This window comes from Gobio gobio (assembly GCF_949357685.1).
Source record: "Gobio gobio genome assembly, chromosome: 1".
Taxonomy (NCBI): Eukaryota; Metazoa; Chordata; class Actinopteri; order Cypriniformes; family Gobionidae; genus Gobio; species Gobio gobio.
In genome coordinates, this window is record NC_137097.1 from 22187334 (window position 1) to 22208550 (window position 21217).

Below are 21217 nucleotides of genomic sequence, written 5' to 3' on the forward strand. Positions count from 1 at the left end.
TTGAGACTTCCAAACAACTTCCTAGCAAATTCAACACTCATCTGGGGTTCCTCTACTCGTGGTACAACTCCATCTCTGTGTTCAAGAATTTGATATTCTGGAACATTGTCTTGTAAAACATTCTCATCATCAGGATCGATGTCTTCTCGTTCCGCAATGCACTCCAAGCGATCGACTTCGATTTCAAAAGCAGTCCACGCATTCTCAGGTGGTCCTTGCTGTTGCAGCTGATCGAATGCCTTCTCCACTTCGTCGCTGTGCTTCTCAAACTTGTCTTGGTGTGCTTGCACTATGGCACGAACAGGTATCAGGAGACCCGGGTGCGTAGAAAGCTCCACAGATGCACTACTGTAAAACTGCTCATAAGTTGGAAATTTATGAGGTTTTAGCTGTTCGTTGGAACGATGGGGCAAATAAAGTTTAAGTAGCCTACTGTAAAATTTTTCCGCTTGTTTTTCTTTTGAAAAGCGTGCATACCTAATAACCGCAGCCTTACCGATGGTTCTTTTCTGGAAAAAACCCATACCGTTGAGCAGCCGGTGAACGTTCTTGCCTTTGGTTTGCTGACCGTACACGATGTGACATTCTGAAGCAAAATCTGCCAGACACATCATTTCAAACTCTCGGGTTTGAGGCCTTGCTCTGTACTTATCGATGATCCCTGACATCCAGACATCCTCTGAATTGGGATCTTTATTTAGTAGGGCGCTAAGGGGGAGACTCATCTTAAGCGCGTCATCGTCCGTCGGTATAAACACAACGCTTCGTGAACACTTCTTCAATGGTAAGCTGCATGTTCGTGCTACAGACTCCTGAGCGCTTACTTGCCTATGTTTGGAGTACGCCTGCATTATGTGCTTCATCTCGTCCTCCTCGTTAACGTTACTTTCGCGCACACCCTTGATTACGTTTTTTAACAAGTCGCCCATTTCGTGCTCCGGCTTGGAAATGTACGACAGCATGTACGTACATGATGCAGCTAAAAGCATCAAGAACATACTGAATGTCCATGTTGGCGTTCCACGCCCTCAACAAATTGGGATTGTATCCGTTCACCCAAGACTCCTTTGGATCGCGCTTAAGCAAAATCACGAGTTATTGTGGTGTTAGTCACCGGTAGCTTAGGGAACCCAAATCGACACAATAAATTACCTTTTTTACACGACTTGGAGTGGTTCCTACTATGAAGCTGAACTTCGGTGACAATTCGATGAAGCTCAGGATCAGCGTCGGAATCAGGCAACCGGCAGGTTATACTACTTTATCAGAATCGTTTTCAAACTCTGGTGCATCCTTTACCCAAATGAGAAGATTAATGTGTGGGATACCTCTAGCTTGAAACTCAACCCTGTAAAAGTAATCCTCGACTTTACCAATGGGTTGGGCAGGCGACAAGAGCAGATGTGTCATTAGCGCGTCCACACGTTTTTCAAACATGTGCATGACAGTGACGGGGTTGCTTCTGAGAATTTCACATTTCGTCGTCCAGTCAAGCTCAGAAAAGTCAATCTGCTCACCTTGCTGGGCCTTGATCGCCGAACAATCTTGCGCTGAAATACATACTGGGAGATATCGATACTTGTCTCGCCTCATCGATTGTGTTCTGTCCAGTTGGGAATTGAACAGGGAATGCCATGGCTTCCAGCTTTGGGATCTTGAAAAACCCAACAGGCTTTTGTCCTTGTGCAGGAGCGATGCTAAATATTCCCTCACCGTACGACAGGATCTCTTGTGCAATGTCAGGCGGCTGCATACACGTGTCTAACGTGAGACCCGGTCGGAGTTCGTCCTTTTCCTCGACGCTAACCTGTTGCTCATCCTGCTGAGCAACATCGACTTCTTGTTGCTCCTCTCCGTCGTCGTTTTCCTCATCTAGGTCGAGTATCGCCGTTTCTGTTATGGAGATGTCCCTGTATTCCGGATTAATTGCTTTCAGCTTCGCTAAAGCTGCAAGCACGTTACGCATGTTAATGGTAAGAAAGTGCTGGTAACCTTAATGTGTGTCTTTAACTTGACCTGCAGTAGATGGGACTCACTACTAGGTCTTGGGAGAGAGTTGACAGTCTTCTCCACCTCAGAGGGCACACACACAACACTTCATTAAAGGCTCGCTGTCTTCCGTTCGGCAACGCAACGATTTTGCCGAATGGTAAAATTTTGGCGACGAGTTGGCGTTCAAGGACATTCAATTCAAGCAGTTCCGCAGGAATGGGTGGCAATTCAAGTCGGTTAGCTGCTGCAATTGAAGACATGTGGCCTCTTTTAAGATGGCTGTCACACGTGTGGCAAATCCACTCCTCTATACAAGGACTTGAGCAGGCACGATCACAGGCATGAACATACTTCCCGGTTAAGCAAGATGTGGCAACTTAAATGTTTTTGCCATAACTCGTTCAGTTACAGACCTTGACTTGATCAGGAAACAGGGCTCTGTGACAGCTGAATCTTACATCGGAATGCATTAATGGCACTTTCCATCGCTTCGCCAACCAAAGGCTGGGGTGGTGTTTCCTTGCTGAAGCGGATGTACGGTTTGTATTTCCTTTTAATCCGGAGTGCGCATTGCAACCGATGAAGAATGCGATATGAAGCATCACCAACAAATTTCTGCGCAGGATGTGATGATGTGCTCGGAACTCTAGGTCACCTGCATATCTCCTCGCCATGTACTCTTTCATTTTACTTTGGAAAAGAGTATCTGTCTTATACCGCCTAACCCTGTAATCTTTAATTTTCTTCTTGAAGAGAACATCGGTGCTGTACCTCCTAACCATGTATTCTTTCTTCTTTGACTGCAAAAGGACATCTGTGTTGTACATCCGCATCATGTATTCTTTCTTTGTCTGAACAACTTCATCTATTTTGTAACGTCTAGCCATATAGTCTATCTTTTTGTTCCTGAAGTGAAGATCTTAATCATACTTATTCTTAAATACTTATTTTTTGTGTGTCCGCAATTGCAAGCAGCTCGCATACCGCTTTCTCTCACAATCCCTTTTTTTATGTTTTCTAATGGCATAAGACGCGGATGGGTCTTTAGGTTCTCCACCTTGTTTTGACACTTTAAACGTTTTACGCATTTCTTTTCTTCGTCTGTGCTTATTTCTTTTATCCATCACACCCTGTTTTTTTCCCTCCTGAGCCAACAAGATTTACTTTGGCTCCAACATCTGTTTCTGGTTCTGGTAGAGCTGAAATCACTTGTGATGCCTGTTCACAAACTAATGGTGAAGGTAGTTGGTCAGACTGTTGCTCTGTTTCAAATGATACAGGCATGAACTCATAGCTGGCCTCATCAGCTCGACCCCGGAAGAGCTTGTGAATTCTGTCAATCATGTCACTCAGATGGGTAAAAGTTAACATGACAGCAGTTCTTGAGTGCGAATCAAAGAATCCATACCTTCCACATCTGTCTCTGAACACAGCAATACATTCCGGAGCAATGGTGAGCAGTGCATGGCTGACATCTGTTGAGAGGCACTGGAGTCTTTCAGTGAGAGGAATCCACCACCCTTCCATGTCAGGGGTCCCTCTGGCTCTTAGGTATTAGGGATGGGCAACAGTGGTCGAGTAATCGAGTACTCGAACGTGACAGCGATCATCGATCATGAGAACGATGATCGCCCTGAAAAAAAAATATTTGTATCTTTTTAATTGGTTATTGCATCGTTTTGCAGAGGTCTGATTGGTTAGCGTTTTACAGCACGCCTCCAGACCGCGGCGAAATAAAGGCGTGCACTGCATTGATGTCTGGAATCATGAGATCATTAAATGGTTAGTGCAAGATGTGCAGCGCCAATCTGTCATAGCCTAGCTACATAGCATTATAATGAAAACACGATGGAAATAGAATGCTGTAAATGATCTGTGTTTAGTTCCCCGTGTATCAGCTGATCCACAGAGAAACTAGCGAGAACACTCAGACTAGCGCGTGAAGTTCATGTGCGCATTCGCGTCCTTATCAGCAGATGCACGTTGTAAGATACTTTTATGTTGTCTATATCTGATTAATCTAATATAAGAAGCGTTTGGTTGAGCTTAATAAGCTAGAAAAGCGCTGCCGTTATACCGGCTGTTGTTCATTCTCTTCAGTTTCAGCTCAAACGCATATTTCATGCTCGACATGATGGTTTAGAGACGGTCATATTCTTTTCAGATAGGCTATTTCTTTCTCAGAATCATTGATATGAGTAATGCAGCACTGCTATACTGTTCTCGTATTTTTTAACAGTAGACCTAGTTTATTTAAAGTTGGTTTTTCGCTATGAGTTCGAAAACGCGCAGTGATGTCTAAATGAAGTGCATGATGTGCAGAATCAATCTGTCAAAGCATTATAATGAGAACAGGATTTTCATAAAATGTTGTTTCTGTGTGCTTTCGTTGTCCGTGTATCAGCGTTGTTAAGGGAAGAGCGCATTCAAAATGTTCCGTTTCAAACCATAGCCTGTAAAATCTAGCACGCTGAAGTTCACGTGCGCATTCACGTCCTTTTTTGTTGATTTATGTCGTAATAGGTTCATAATAATCTTCATATTAATATTGATATATGGTGCGTTTGGTTGAGTTTATTAACCAGCTAGCAAGCTCTGCAGGGTGGTGTTATTTCACAGTTTCAGCTCAAAGGCAATGCTCGATATTACTGACTTGGTTATTTGAGACGGTCATTTTATAAAGATGTTTCTTTTTCAAAGACATTTATGCATCATAATCTAGCAGTTATTTTTTGTTTTATATGTTCATGTTTTCATATACCCGTTTTCATGTCACGTTTGTATTTGTCAACAACCATTTTCATAACAGTATTTTCATTATCTCAATGACGGACATGCCCCGCCCCCTGCACATGCCCCGCCCCCAATTACTCGGGTACTCGTTTTTGAGACCTATCGATGATCGAAATGAGAAATTGACAAAAATGCCCATCCCTATTAGGTATCCCATCATCACGTCAGACTTCTGCACCTGATGTGTTCGGTTAAACGATGACACCCTCAGTGGTACTTCCTCCATAGTGAGATTGTCCTGATTAAATCTTCCTTCAGCAATAAGATGCATTTTAACATCGACGTACAACGCATCCCCGTCCTCTAAAACTCTATCAAGCTCAGGCATGTTAAACTGAATCCCGTCACTATGGTTGGCCAAGAAAGTCAATGCTATGCAGGTGCACTGATGGTTTCTGGAGAATACGTCATACCTTACATCTTTCTGACAATGCGACGCCTGAACAGACAAAACCCTCGGTGCGCGATCATTACCTTCCGCAAACATATTACCTGAAAACTGAGCTACAGCAGCGCAGGTGCTTGCCTGTTCAACCTGTGAATAAATCATTTAGAATTTGGTTGAAAGTCAAAATTTGTGTTATAGAATGTGTTTATGTGATTGAGTGTGAGAGTGAGTGAGCGAGTGTAAGATTGAGTAAGTGAGTGTGAGAGTGAGTGAGCGAGTGTGAGTGAGTGAGTGAGAGAGAGAGTGTGTTTCTGTCTTGAGTGTAAGAGTGAGTGAGCGCACGTGTGTGTGAGAGTGAGAGAGAGAATAAATGTGAGTGTGTGTGTGTGTGTGAGTGAATGTGAAATGTGTGTGTGTGTGTGTGTGTGTGTGTGTGTGTGTGTGTGTGAGAGTGTGAGTGAATGTATGAATGTGTGTGTGTGGTGTGAGAGAGAATAAATGTGAGTGAGTGAGTGAGAGTGAGAGAGAATAAATGTGTGTGTGTGTGTGTGTGTGTGTGTGTGTGTGTGTGTGTGTGTGTGTGTGTGTGTGTGTGTGTGTGTGAATAAATGTGTGAGTGTGTGTAAATAAATGTGTGTGTGTGTGTGTGTGTGTGTGTGTGTGTGTGTGTGTGTGTGTGTGTGTGTGTGTGTGTAAATAAATGTGTGAGTGTGTGTGAGAATAAATGTGAGTGTGTGTGTGTGTGTGTGTGTGTGAGAGAGAGAGAATAAATGTGAGTGTGTGTGAGAGAATATGTGTGAGAGAGAGAATAAATGTGAGTGAGTGTGTGAGTGAATGTGTGTGAGAGAGTATGAATGTGTGCATTTTTATTTATTCTAAATGTCCCTTGATTTCTTTTTGTCCCATTATTTTTTTCTTATTTTAATGCTCTTATCAACATAGAAAAGTGGATCGGCTTGCTTTGTTCAAATGTTTGTTTTATTGAAAACAACATTGGCATACTGTAGTGTTCGATTTCACACCAACATTCTCACTTGAAGCAGAGGATGGTTGTCCAACACCTTGCAGCTTTGGAGCTCATATCTGTAACGGCAGAATCTCTCTTCAGTGCACTGGATGGGCTTTTTGAAAGGATGAATCTCCCATGGGATAATCTGGTGTCAATTCTCATGGACTCCTGTGCTGTTATGAGGGGCTCTAAAAATGGCTTGGAAAAGAAGATCAGAGACCGCCGTGCCCCTCATCTCCTTGACATCGATGGTGACTCATGTCACCACCTTCATAATGCCAGCAAGAAATTGTGCTGTCCTTTTGAGCGTTGGGTTGAGTCTTTGCTGTCAGACCTGCACACAGACCACAAATGGTCAGCTGACATGAAAGATGGCCTCAGAGAAATTTGCAGCATATTTGGAATCCATTTCTCGCGGCCAGAGTGCTATATTCCACACCGGTGGCTCTCAGTCTTGGATGTCAGTCTGGAAACACTGCGAATGTGGGATGCACTGGTCATGTTTTACTATGCCTTCCTGAGCAATGAAGATAAGTGTACATACAAGGACATTGTCAGTGCTATTCTACAGAAGCGTGAAGTACAGGGAACAGGCAGGGCCCGGATCAAGGAGTTGTGGAAGGAGTTGGGGAACAGGTCCAAGAACTTCACAAACGAGGGGAAGATGAGGAAGGTCAGGATTTGCAAGAAGGTGAGAAAAACGCCCTAGACATCAGCTGAAGCTATATTGGTGGGGGGAGTGGGCAAAATTTAAAAAGTCAAACATTACATTTACTTATTGGTTATTATCATTATTATTAATAAGATTATTATTATTATTATTATAGAGAATTGTAGCGATGGAGCAGTGGATATGACACTTGCCTTTGATTCCCACTGCGACACGTTTACTAATATGTCCCTGAGCAAGACACTTAACCCCTAGTTGCTCTTATAACTTATAAGTAAATTTTGATAAAAGCGTCAGATTAATGTTTACATTACATTCAGCTGACTCTTTAATCCAAAGCGACTTACAATTCCAATAGATGTCAGAGGTTGCACGCCTCTGTAGCAACTAGGGGTTAAGTGTCTTGCTCAGGAACACAATAGTGTCTCAGTGGATTCGAACCTCGAATCTCTCACACCAAAGGCATGTGTCTTATTCACTGTGTCATCGCCACATTTAAAAAGTAAATATTTATTTATTTATTCAAGGTGCTTGTTAGATGTACATTGCTGTGATTGGTGCAGAGAGAAAATATGTTTCTATGTTTTAACAGGTGCTATTTGAGGACAAGAAAACCCTCCTTGAGCTCCACTTCTATTCAGCAGTCCTTCCCATGCTGAAACATTACGTCCTGCTTTTTCAGTCCAAGGACCCAAAGGTTCATAAACTCCATGATGAGCAGGAGAAACTTGTCAGGGAGTTTTTATCTTGCTTCATCAAGCCAGAAAAATTAATTAACAGCAAAGGAAGGAATCTGTCTGGGCCAAAGATGAAGATGACCTGACATCGACAGAGGCCCATCTCGCAGCACCTTTTGTTGGCTCTGAGGCCTCATCCCTCCTTGACCAACTAGGGAGGGAACACCCTGTGGTGAAGGCTTTAAAAACTAAGGTATGGTATGGCTTTATTTAGGTAAAACATTGAAACATGTCATCGTAAGATGAGAATAGCCTGTGAAAGCGAATGAAACACTTATTTCCAACATGGTCCTCAATATTAGACACGACATAATGACATCACACCATAACTATACACATTTAATTCATTTAAAAGAAAAACACTTCCAAAGCAATTTATCTTGGAGAAGGCTCCACATATACAGTATGTCTTTACTTGTTTCTTAAACTGTACTCTATTTATAAAAGGTAATCCAAGCCTACACCAGCTGTGCAGGTGACCTTCAAACAAAGCTACCTCTTGACAGTCCAACCCTAAGGACTCTGTCATGCTTGGACCCAGATGCACGGGGAAGCCATCACATTCTTCCTCATCTCCAGAAGTTGCCAAACATGTTTCCATATGTGAAGCTTAATGAACTGGAGAGAGCTGGATTTCAACATGAAATACACAGGTGTATATAATTGTTGGAATGCCATTCACACAGATTCTTAATAAGTCCAATGTTTGATTATTTTGCTAGTAATTGTATAATGCAGCCTTTTGTTTGTAAGGAATTATTTTATTGTCAAATAATGAGCTTAAACTGTTGTTTACCATCCTAGATATGCAAGTGACATGACACTACCTCAGATGACAGACGAGGCAAGAGTTGATTTATGGTGGAATGTTGTGAGAAAGACTCAGAGGTACCCAGCGCTCTGCAAGCTTGCACTGTCTGCACTATGCCCATTTCATGGTCCACAGGTGGAATCAGCATTCAGTGTAATGTCCAACATCCTGCAAGCCAAAGCTGCAAACCTAAGTGTTGAGACATATGAGTCCTATCAAGTGGTCAAATACAACCTGAAGGCCATGCAGGTGTCGGCCATTCAGCACTACTCCCGGAAGACAAAGGAGAGTCCTGTTAATGTACAGCTGTGCAGAAATATAAAACGATCGAGCCAAAGGTACAGAGCTCTGCTCAGAGATAAAGAAGAACTGAACAAAAGGCCTTATCACTCTGAGAAGCCAATGGCCGGCAAGAAAATGGCAAAAGATGCCATCGTGGCAGCAGCTGTGAGTGCCAGGCGCAAATTCCAAAAGAAAAGTGTAGAGGCTCTAAAAAAGCTTGCCACAAAGGCTAAAGAGTCATACAAAAATTGAGGCCTTCTTTTGACATGAAAATGTGCATGTTGCCATGTGCATGTTGCACATTTAGCTGTTAAAGTTGGGTAAAAATGCATCCACCAAATAATTTGTTATTTTTCATACTGTACAAAAAAAGTTGCACATTGCACATCTAGCTATAAAATAAAATTTATTTTTTTGTTCAAATAAGTTGTTATTGGTCCTGCTTTACTGTCCATATTGATCCGCCACCAGTTTGATCGGTGTTCTCAGTATATTTTCCTGCTTTTTTGTCCTTAGCCAATCACATGCCTGAATCATTATGGCAGCGAACATCTTCTATTACTACTTGAATAGTATTCTTTTCAATTAATTTAATTCGAGGATATTTAGCTTTTATAACAGGTCTGGTTCTCTCCTGATGAACAGGAATTGTAGTTTTTTAGAATTTAAAACTGCAAATTCCTCCATCAATGTCATCAGTCTCCTAACAAACTGATGATCTTAACCAGATAAATAAGGGAGTCTTACACACACACACACACACAGTTTTGCGGTGTGTATGCGGTGCATCACACACTGTTGTGCTTTCACATATGCTGCGTTTGCGTTGCGCAACTGATCCGCTGTTGTATACCACAAACACAGCATTTATTCATTATTTTTTATTTCAAATCCAATAGTTGTTACTGAACATGGCTTGTCAGCATTGCAATTCTCTTCGTTTACACTTTCATAGATGTCACATTTAACGTACTACATTTAAACATTGTAGCGACAATGAGTCAGATTAAATAATAACTCAACAGGGAATTTGAATTAAAATGAAAGAGACTTGAATTACGCTATAATTTATAAATAATTCAGAATTAATGTTTACACCTTAACTGATTCGTCCACCGATATGTGAGAACTTAAAGGGGAGTCTGTTAAAGGGAAACAAGTCTATGTAGCTCAAATGAATGAATTAATGAATTCATAGGGAATTTTGCGAGAGTCTAATATACAGCCGAGCAAATGAGCGTTCATTTGAACGGGCCGTAATTATCAACTCTGCAGCGGATATTAATATCCGTACAATAGTGAAACACTATTTAACAGCCAGGTAACTTAGATCGGCAGTTCAAGACATTAAATTCATAAGCACATAACACAAGAACAGTTATCTTTGACTACAAACGAAACTTTATTGATTACTCTTAACAAATCAAACTAATATCTAACATAAACACACGCACTCGCACATTCATACGTTGCAGAAAGGAAGAAAGTGAGGAAAGAATAAGTTTAAGAGAGAGAACTTCTGAAATCCCAAGCAATATGCATTTATGACACATGACCTGAAGAAACCATTGATCAGTAATTTATCCTCCTATCGTTTCTTAGGCGGGGTTATTACATTTGATCTAATGCACCACTTCAGCTTGAAATCTAGAGGTATTATTTGCGTTTGTCTCACGTGTGCCGTCTTTGACAAAGGGGGATTCCCTTTTCCTCCTGGCTGGAGAGGGGTTCCCTCGGGTCTTTGATTCGCTGAAGGTCTGGTCGTGTCTTTGATCGACGTCTTGGGAAGCCAATCACTTGGCGTGTTGGCGGCTGGGATGGAAGTCTCGTGGGCGTAGATTGAAGTTGACACGCGCTGTTGGAGACTCGTTGAGAAACTTTGCGGCAAAACTTAACAGAACCCGAGACTTAACGGAAAGAAAATAAACTTTAAGTAAAAGAAAGGAAAGTGAGAGAAGAGCAGATGGCCTGAATGAAATCTGTTAACCCATTTTCTTTGATGGTCTGCCACGATCGTCCGATCGTCGCTTTGGCGGATTCTGGAACCGCGCTGCAAACAGCTCTTGACTGAACAATGAACAGAACGTGAACACCGCGCGAACCACCCTGCGGTGAACGTCTGTGCGAACACAAAAAACACTCTTCGTCTGTGTGAGAGGTTAAACTCAAAAATTTGCCCATCCCCTGGATGGATTCTGGCCAATTAGGGTTCAGGGGTGACTGGGTCTCCCCCCTCCCATAAAATTGGGTCATTTAATTTCCTGCTCTTAAGCAGAGAGTAAAGTTAGACCTAATTTCTTATTATAAGGACATGATCCATTCTATAAAGATTTCATTCAGCTCATCTGTTTTATTATATCGACACGAGCACCAAGGTATCAAACACTGTGCCTTTTCATCCACTCATTCAATAGTTACATAATTGCATGAATTTGGGAATGATATACATGCATAATAGTCACGTGTATCAGTTGTAAACACGCTAACAAACTATGTCAAAGGCTATTTGAGTGAAAGTCCAATAATCATAATCTGATGCATTCCAATATGTAACATTTTCTGGGAGTTTGCTTGGAGTCTTAAACTGTGTCGCTGGGAGTTCAGTTACCGGTCATTGAAAAGACAAAGATCTGTTTGTTTCTTTGTCTTGCGATCACAACGAGTCTTTTGTCCTCTTTGTGAAGTTTTGGTCAAAAGTCCATAGGAAATCATGTAATTGTAAAATAGAAGTGGTAGCTCTAGGCAGAATGGAGCCTCGTGACAAAATGATCGATTTCCTGGGGTCTGGAGCTGAATTAGGGCTTTGTGAAAGGGATGTTCATCTAATGAATCATTTGGAAGATTCATTCAATGTCTGCGACCATAATCGTTACATTATTTTATTCAATCCATTACTTTATATTTATATAGCCTAGTACTTTAGATTTGGCACAAGTGGCAAAACATTTAAACATAGGTTATAGCCTAATATCACAAACAATTTAAATTAGAAACTTACAATAGGCTATACAAAAGCCGACTCTCGTCTTTTCTTTCCTTTTAAAAGAAATCCTGCAGGTCATAAAGAACTTTGTTTTTCCACCTCCAGGAAAGGACGAGTGCTATTAATTATGTCACATTTGTTTATCCTAAATGCCAGGTAAGGTGTCATTTCCTTGCTTTACCCGAGAGAAAAAAAAGTACCGTATTTTCCGCACTATAAGGCACACTTAAAAGCCTTTCATTTTCTCAAAAAACGACAGTGCACCTTATAATCCGGAGCGCATTATATATAGATCAAGGCGCTCTGTCAAAATGTTTCAGTATGAAAAACTAATAAAAACAATTTAATAATAATGATAATAATGTTTCAGTACGACTGGTAAACTACAAAGCTGCACCTCTTGCAGCATTACGACTACCGTAGTCAGTAAACACCGGTACTGTGCTTACTCACAGTCCCACACCACTTGTGTGTGTATAAAGACCCCAAAATGGCACCTTTTCAAGAGTGACACTTACGACGCAGAGTTCAAGCTCAAGGCTGTCGGTCACGCAGTAGAATATGGGAATAGAGCACCAGCGAGAGAATTCAACATTAATGAATCAATGGTAAGGAAGTGGGGGAAGCAGGAAGATGACCTGCGCCAAGTAAAAAAGATTTAACAGAGTTTCTGAGGGAACAAAGTGAGACTGACTGTTTTGTTGACATTCCCTTTAGCACAGCTCCATCTAAAGGATGCATAACGCAATCCCAGTCAAACGTTTGACTGCAGTATCTTTTATTCTATGTGCTTTATAATCCGGTGCGCCCTATATATGAAAACCGTTCTAAAATAGGCCATTCATTGAAGGTGCGCCTTATAATCCGGAGCGCCTTATAGTGCGGAAAATACGGTAGACTTTAAAATGATATGCATCTGTGGTGAAATTACTAGATTTACGTGTCAGTACATGTTTATTTTAATGCGTACAATGTGCTGTCCCTTTAATTCAGCAGTGCAGCACAGCAAAAAATAGACTCGGTACGGAAACGATCGCCACTGCACCTGGAACGGATTGATGGACAGAAACCGCGTGCAGTGTGTAAACCCGCCCACTGGCCCAACTCTTGGCGTCCAATGTCAGGGAGAAGGTGTCTGCGCGCTACTGTCTTTCCTTTCATGCAACACAACAAGATTAAATGCAATATATTTTCTCACATGCAATAGCTCGTTTCATCTGACTCCAAAAATGAAAAGGTTTTAATGATATCTGTGCATCATTAAAATGTAAACGAATATTTGATTATTCTCTTGAACTCTGTTTATATTTCACCCACTTAGATCAGGAAGACTATATCGCTCCGAGTTCCTTACCAAGGTCTCCCACACAAGTGGTCAGTTCCGAAGATCAGAAGCTGGGGCAGTTGGCTAAATATCTAGGACTTTGCCGTACACGCGCAACGATCAAAGATATATTCAATAGTCCCCTTGGATGCCCTTCAGGAACTTAATTAAATTGTAACATTAAATTAGAACAGAAGTCATCGGAAGTGCCCAAGCTAGGTTAAACCTAGATGGACAAACACATCCTCTCATCCAAGTCGCCCGCACACTTCCTGATATCAGTTTTTAGCCGTCGCTAATCTCTGACGCAACCTTGTGGCAATATACGAATCCGTTAATCTTATTTGGGAAAAAACAAGTCTCAGAATCAGTCAGAATAAAATCTTTTATAATCTTTTATATGTTTACAATTTAGATTAGATTAGATTAGATTAGATTAGATTCAACTTTATTGTCATTACACAAGTACGAGTACAAGGCAACGAAATGCAGTTTAGGTCTAACCAGAAGTGCAATAGCAGCAAGTGCAGGATATATACAGTGGTTGCATAAGTGCAGGACATGGAAATGTACTGAATATATATAAATATGTATAAATAGAGAGATGGTTATTGCTATAAACAGAACTGAATTTACAGGTGAATATGTACAGTGAATAAATATACAGATGGTTATTACTATAAACAGAATTTACAGGTGAATATGTACTATGAATATAATATACAGATGTCTTACTTTAAACAGAATTTTACAGATAGAGGTATACAATAATATGTTAGGCAAGATGAGGAATATAGCAGTGGATTAAGGTAGTGCAATAATTTATGGACAGAGCTATCTGGAAAAACGTGTAAAAGTGCAGTGGAAAGTGGTTGCATATTACAGTTACGGTGCAAAATGCAAATGTAAACAGTTGGTACTATAAATACAGTCGGCAGTGCAAATGAGCATAATCCAGTTAAGATATGGTGGTGCAAAATGCATAAGTAAACAGTTGTTACTGTAATAAACAGTCGGTAGTGCAAATAACAAAGTGAAGGCAGATGTGAGGTAGGAGAGTTAGCAGTTTATGAGGGAAGTGAATCAACGGGGGGTTGAGTTCAATAAAGAGACAGCTCTGGGGAAAAAACTGTTCTTAAGTCTGCTGGTCCTGGTCCGGAGGATCCTGAAACGCCTGCCGGAGGGCAGGAGAGAAAACAATCTGTGGGCTGGGTGAGAGGAGTCCTTGAGGATGCTGCGAGCTCGATGCAGGCAGCGTTTCCTCTGGATGTGCTCGATGGCAGGCAGTGGAGTCCCTGTGATGCGCTGGGCAGTTTTCACCACCCGCTGCAGTGCCTTGCGCTCCGCAACAGAGCAGCTCCCATACCACACTGCTACACAGTTGGTCAGGATGCTTTCTATTGCGCAGCGATAGAAGTTCACCAGGATAGCCGAGGAGAGCTGATTCTTCCTCAGTGTCCTCAGGAAGAAGAGGCGCTGGTGAGCCTTCTTGACCAGGCTGGAGGTGTTGGTCGTCCACGACATGTCCGCTGGAGACACGCTCAACAGCCATTCCATTGATGTGGATGGTGTCGTGTGTGCCTCTTGACTCTTTCCTGAAGTCCACGATGAGCTCCTTCGTTTTGGTGGTGTTGAGGAGCAGGTTATTTTAGGTGCACCATGTGGCCAGGTGCTGGATCTCCTCCCTATAGGCAGTCTCATCGTTGTTGCTGATGAGACCAATCACCGTAGTGTCGTCCGCAAACTTGATGATGGAATTAGATCCATACACAGGCTTGCAGTCGGAGGTGAAGAGGGAGTAGAGAAACGGACTTAGCACACAGCCCTGTGGTACACCAGTGTTGAGTGTAATGGATGTGGAGCAGGTGGATCCTGATCGAACATTCTGGGGTCTGTCAGTTAGGAAGTCCAAAATCCAGTTACACATTGAAGTGTTGATGCCCAGGTCTACAAGTTTGGCTATTAACTTGGATGGGATGACAGTGTTGAATGCTGAGCTGAAGTCAACAAACAGCATGCGTGCATACGTGTTCTTATGGTCCAGACAGAGTGCAGTGCCATGGAAACTGCATCCTCTGTGCTCCTATTGCTGCGGGAGGCAAACTGGTGTGAGTCCAATGTGGATGGTATAGAGTCTTTTAGGTGTTCCAGGACCAGCCGCTCAAAGCACTTCATAATGATGGGTGTGAGTGCTACAGGGCGGTAGTCATTAGGGCACCTCGGGCTAGAGTGTTTCGGCACTGGGGTCCGTTCTTCATACCCCGCTTAATGCATCTGAGATGATTTGACAGATCTTCTAATCGTGATAACTGGTCTCTGGCTAATTTGGTTCTTCAAATGAATTTGCAGATTGGATCAAAATATCTGGATTAAGTTATCTGAGATTACTGTGCGTTCTTATGTTCACTGGGCAGATGCATCAATACTCGAAACCACGACCAGTAATGCAGCGGTTGGCTGGCGGCAAGACACCATAATGATGTCGTATATTTAAAGAAGCCACCTGGCAAAAAACTAATTTCTGGACCTTAAAAGGAAACAGCCAACTCTCAAATTATTTTATGCTGTTCACTTTATTTCATATTCATCTTGATTTAACACAATTATATCAGGTTTCTGGTTCAAATGTAATTGCTTCAAGTTATATTGACTTAAAACCGTTACTTTTTTTGACATAACTTGTTTTAATTTTGAAATGACATGTTTCAATCAAGTAACCCAATCAAACAAGACTTTCACTTCCCATCATGCTTTGCAAATGGGCTAAATTCGGAGAGTAAATGTTTAAATAGCACTCTTCATATAATGGGGAAACATCCTACTGGGTTTTGTGACCAGTGCCAAATACCTGAGACTGTACAACATGTGCTTATTAATTGTTCAAAATATAGATTACAGAGGATCGATATGATAAAAGACATGGTAAAAATAGGACTAACAGGACTAAAGAGTATAATGGACTGGGGTAGGAGTGAATAAGGAATTAAATATTTGATTTGCTTTCTGACTAAAACAGGACTAATGACAAGAATATGATGACTAAAGTATATGTGAAATAACTAGAACCAGAAGATGGCAGTAATGCAAAGAACACAACGATTCACAAGAACTCAAGTACAGAACATATTTAGGAACGGCCAGAGTCTCTGGTGACAGTGAGGGATGAGGCTGCATCTGCTGGGACATAATGGCATCCGCAGCTCACAGGTGTAACAGGAATCATGGGAGTCTTCACCTCCACAGCCGATGGGAAGGAGTCAGATGAACTCATCTGTTCATGGATGAGCGAATACATTAAAGTTTTATTAAATATATACAAATAATAAAAGATGAGAGTTGCATGTATTGGTGAAATACATATTTAAATATATGTTGTCCAATGATTAAAATATTAGGAAAATACTTAAGACTGAGAGACTTTGTCTAAAAGGTCAAACTTTGGATAAAGAAACTATTTATACCAGATATACATTCATTTGAAAGGCTAATAGTGACAAATGTGATCAAAATAAACTTCATATGTGTCTGTGTATAAAGTTCATCTAAGTCTAAAAATTCCTGAAAATAGGTATACATTTAAAAGAATATATATGATTGTCCTTGAATCAGTAGATTTATTTTCATTAAATCTTCAGTTATTGACTTTATTTGTATCACTTTTCCCATCTTAAACGAATAAATGATAATAAACATGATAAAGTTGACATAAGCCATCAGGAAAAAAGCTTTACTTTGAGGGTTGAATCTAAAGTGCTCGGTTTCTCTCTGGTTTTACAGCCACAAATTCAAGGCCTGTTAAAGTGATAATTTAAGTTTGTTATACTATTTGTGGCTTTTTATGGCCTTAAATTTGAACAAAAGATTTAAGGACCCAATGGAAGCCAGTTATTTGCTTGTGAAGTTACGGTATTCCCTCATTCATTTAATTTATAATGTTTGTTTTCTATATTGTGTATATACAAACAGTAAAAATTAAAGTCGAGTACTGTGTCTTGATTTAGAGTAATTTAATATTTTTTTATCTCTCAATGTGAACTGTATTATTAAATTGCCATTGTGTCATTAAATGTATTTCAATAATACATTTAACTCTTAATCTTGTCATCTTTTCTTATTTGTACTAATATATATTTTTATGTAAATTGCTGTGCACTTTTGTGATTTTAGACTCATCAGTGAACGGGACTTTTATTTTGGTCTTGCTGTATGACGTCATAAGGCCGCGCCGCGCTCGTGCAACTGTTGTGATTCTGCTCAAGAGAGGTTTGTGTTTAAAGTGTTTAAAGCGACGCAGAATGAATGATTTATTATTAGATGTAACACTGCATTGCTTTATCTAACATTTATCAGTGTTGTGTGAGTAAAGTAACAGAATAAACTCACGAGTAACAGAAGGAGCGGCTCATTTCGCTCTTTATCGTGAATCAGTTCAAACATGAGTTCAGTCTCTGGCGAGTGACGAGAGAACCGGAGCTTTAGACTCTCCGAGTCAATTGAACCGATTGATTCACAACAAATGATTCAGTGATTCGAAGCGCTGCATTTCCATCTCGATTTCTATAAATCATTAAATATCTAAACTGACTTATATATTAAGGGTCTGTATAATTTGCATTCTTTTGTTAATTTGTTGTGTTAGTTTTGAGTGTTTTTGTCTCATTAGGTGATTTAAGTCCATTAACTGAACTACTGATCTAGAGCTGATTGAGACTCAGAGATTTTGTGTGTATTTGTTTCTGTTAATTATTATCATCTTAAACAGGACAGAGTTTTCAAACACACCGAAAAACTCCTGGTGAAGCGACTGACATCCACGTCTACATAAAGATGGAGTTTATTAAAGAGGAGAGTGAAGACGTGAAGATTGAAGAAACATTGAGAGTGAAACATGAAGAAACTGAAGAACAAACAGGTTGGTTTCATTGAAATTCATTCTCAAAGCTGAACTCAGTCTTTTGACCCTTATTCAAATCTCCAGCTCTACAGAAATGAAGGATATTTTTGAAGAATGTCATATAAGTGTCATAATTTAAAGCGCTATTATTTAACATGGATTGAGTCGCCTCATGTGGGCAGACATGTTGAGATCAGATGACCAGACACTAATGCTGCCTTCAAGTGAACCTGTGAAGATCCGACTTCCATTACAACACATTCACTTAGGAAAATAATACAGTAATAGTCTTTTATAAATTCTTGTGTGACATTAAACTTATTATCTACTTGAACGGATTTGAAAACCATTAATTTATGTCACTTACTTACACTAGATAACAGCTTCTAATAAAATCTGTGTTTTGCATAAAGCAAAGCATGAAATGTGACTGATCAGCTTTACATTTGTTGTCTATAAGGGATTATTTCTTATCCTCAGAAGCGCTCTCTCTGTATAGTTAACATGTTGTACTGTAGAAGATTTAGCTCATATTCCACAATGTCATTGGAGATTGAAATGGGCATTGATATATGGATTATGTGTGTAATCTGGAGGAAAGTTAGCGAGTGTGTAAACATCTGAAGTAAAACACGAAAGCTTTCTGAGAGAGCGAAGTGCTAAATAATTTTACGAAGTTTTATATTAAACTAACAAGTGAAATTAGCAGCAAACATCAAAATAATCACATTAACATTTGGCACCATGTGGCCATGAGAGTTAAACGTTTAGTCAACATTTAACTACTATTAATTTAGTATTTAATAATGTATACAGTGTTTCCCCTAGGTTTACAGCTTTGGGGGGGGGCTAGTGTTGCGGAGCTGGAGTGTTACGGATACGTGGTGTTGCCATAGACAATAAATTAATTAATTTGGTAAACAAATATAAACATTTATTTATACATCACACAACTATTTACAACACAAAAGAGGTTGGCTTTGCTTAAGTTCTGTCTCCGGATTTTGTTGCTTTTAAGAAAAAAGGTTTAGATTCGTCACCTTCTCCATTCCTCTTCAACATTTTTACCACTAAAGTTACTACTCGCAAATCCGTGTTTTATTTTTTGGGGGGGAATATATTTCAGGGCTCAGTGCTAAGGATTTTTTTCAGGGGTTAAAATTTTTACTTGCCCTGCCAGAATTTTCACTGGCCCCACCACAAAAAAACTGATAAATAAAATAAAATAGGCCTAGTATTGTTTTTGAGCCATGTAAAGTATAAAGGTTATGACTCTAAAAACTAATATCCTAACTCTAGGATTTTCTAAATCCTCAAAAAAAATTGGATATTGTTAAAGACAGTCAGTAATAAAATAAGAACAAATAATCAAATTACGAGCAAAAGCAAAAATAAATACAGCAGAACAAACATATACCAATTAAATAAAGAGTTATTTTCATGTAGGTCTAAACTAGATTGTCAGGTACAAAAATAGTAATCAAATGTAAAATATCACTGCATAAAATTATATGTCACTGCATATAAATATAGATTAAAAGTTATTCAGTGAGTGAAATAATTTTTTTTTTTTTTTTTGGCTTTTGTTATCTCTATATTTATATAGCCAATGACGATATTTTCCGTCTTTCACTGTTATACGGTAGGGGGCGCTGTAGCGCATTTCCTGCACGAGAACAGAATCTCCTGATCAAAACAGCCGAAGAAGCAGGAACGTGCGCTACCATAAGCAGATGCATATGTAAAATAACGCGATCATCACCATTAAACAGCATATACATCACAACTGCCTAATGTTATTGAATGAAATGTCAACCCAGGGTGAGTTATAGGACTGTGAAGCTTTGGGCTGTGGATGGACTCGATCTACAACATCTGTGTTTTGTTCATCGTTTGGACGTAACGTTAGTCTTTTACAAAAACCTGATTCTCATCTTTATGCTCAAAATAATGCTTTTTCATGAAACTTGCAACATTCAAGTGTTGATTAAAAAAAATAATGTATGAAGCTGGAATAAAACAGTGGGTCTGTTCTTTCTTTTGATATATTGCATGTTTATTGGGCCATGAAACTTGTGGAAATGACCATAAATGCTGGCGGTGACTGGGAAATTTCATGTTTACATTCATTTAAAAGACCTAACCGACTATGTTTACGATGATACTCAACAAGAGAGTCATTTTTATATAATTTTGTGTGAATATTCGCGCGCTGTGAGACGCGTGGCCGTGCGTGTGTGTGTGTGTTGTTGCTGCGCCTCGCGAGCATAGACCGTAAAAAAAGTATCAGTACTGAGTACTCGCGAGTATCAAACTGAGAGACACTTTCTCTTCTATGAGCGCTTGAATATTTAAATTGGCAAGGCTTAAACATGCGCAAATTATCAGTTTCCGTGAAGATGCAGCTCTGGCCCGAGTGTCTTTCACGCTGGCACTGAACCATCGGGCAATTCTTATTGTCAACCGTAATGACAAATAATTTTTGTCATTCATTCAGGGGGGCGGGGGGTCGTTTTGGGAGGGCGGGGCGCCCCCCCAAAACAATGGTAGGGGAAACACTGGTATAAGTGATATATAATTGCTCATGAAGGCTGGAAATGAAAAACACCTTGTATTCAGGTGTGCAGAATTATTAGGCATGTTTTCTTTTACAGATAAATTGAGCCAAAAAAGAGATTTAACTCAGACTGAAAAGTCAAAAATTATTAAATGCCCATGAGAAGGACGCAATACTAATGCAATACTAGACATTGCAGTTAAGGCATGACCATTGGACAGTGAAATGCGTGTTAGGTCAGCAGGGTCAAACGAAAACAGGTTGTGAAGAAAAGACATGTTAACTGCAAAAGAATTAAGGTGAAGAATTAAGTGTGAAACCATCAGGAACCCTTTAGTCTCCAGCGCCATCGTTTTTCAGTGCTGCAACCTACCTGGAGTCTCCAGAAGTGCAAGGTGTCAGGATCTCAGAGACTTCAGTTAGGTAAAGAATCCTAAAAAATGACCCCCACTAAATAAGAATCACAAGCTTAAGTGTAAAATACATGAAGAAGGTTTTTTTATAGGCTTTATGGACAGATAGGTTGAGAATGACTCTTGAAGGACCAGCACCACATTCCCTAGTACCACTGTTTGAAGAATTCATCTTCCAGAATCTGGCAGTAAGTTTTGGGAGTTCATTTTTAGTCCATCTCAGCAAAACAGACTTCAGGATGAACTAAAATGAACTCCCAAAACTTACTGCCAGATTCTGGAAGATGAATTCTTCGCCAGCAACGGACGTAACCCGGAAAAACTATCGGTGTGGATTTAGCCGATTATTCCACCAATCAGCTAT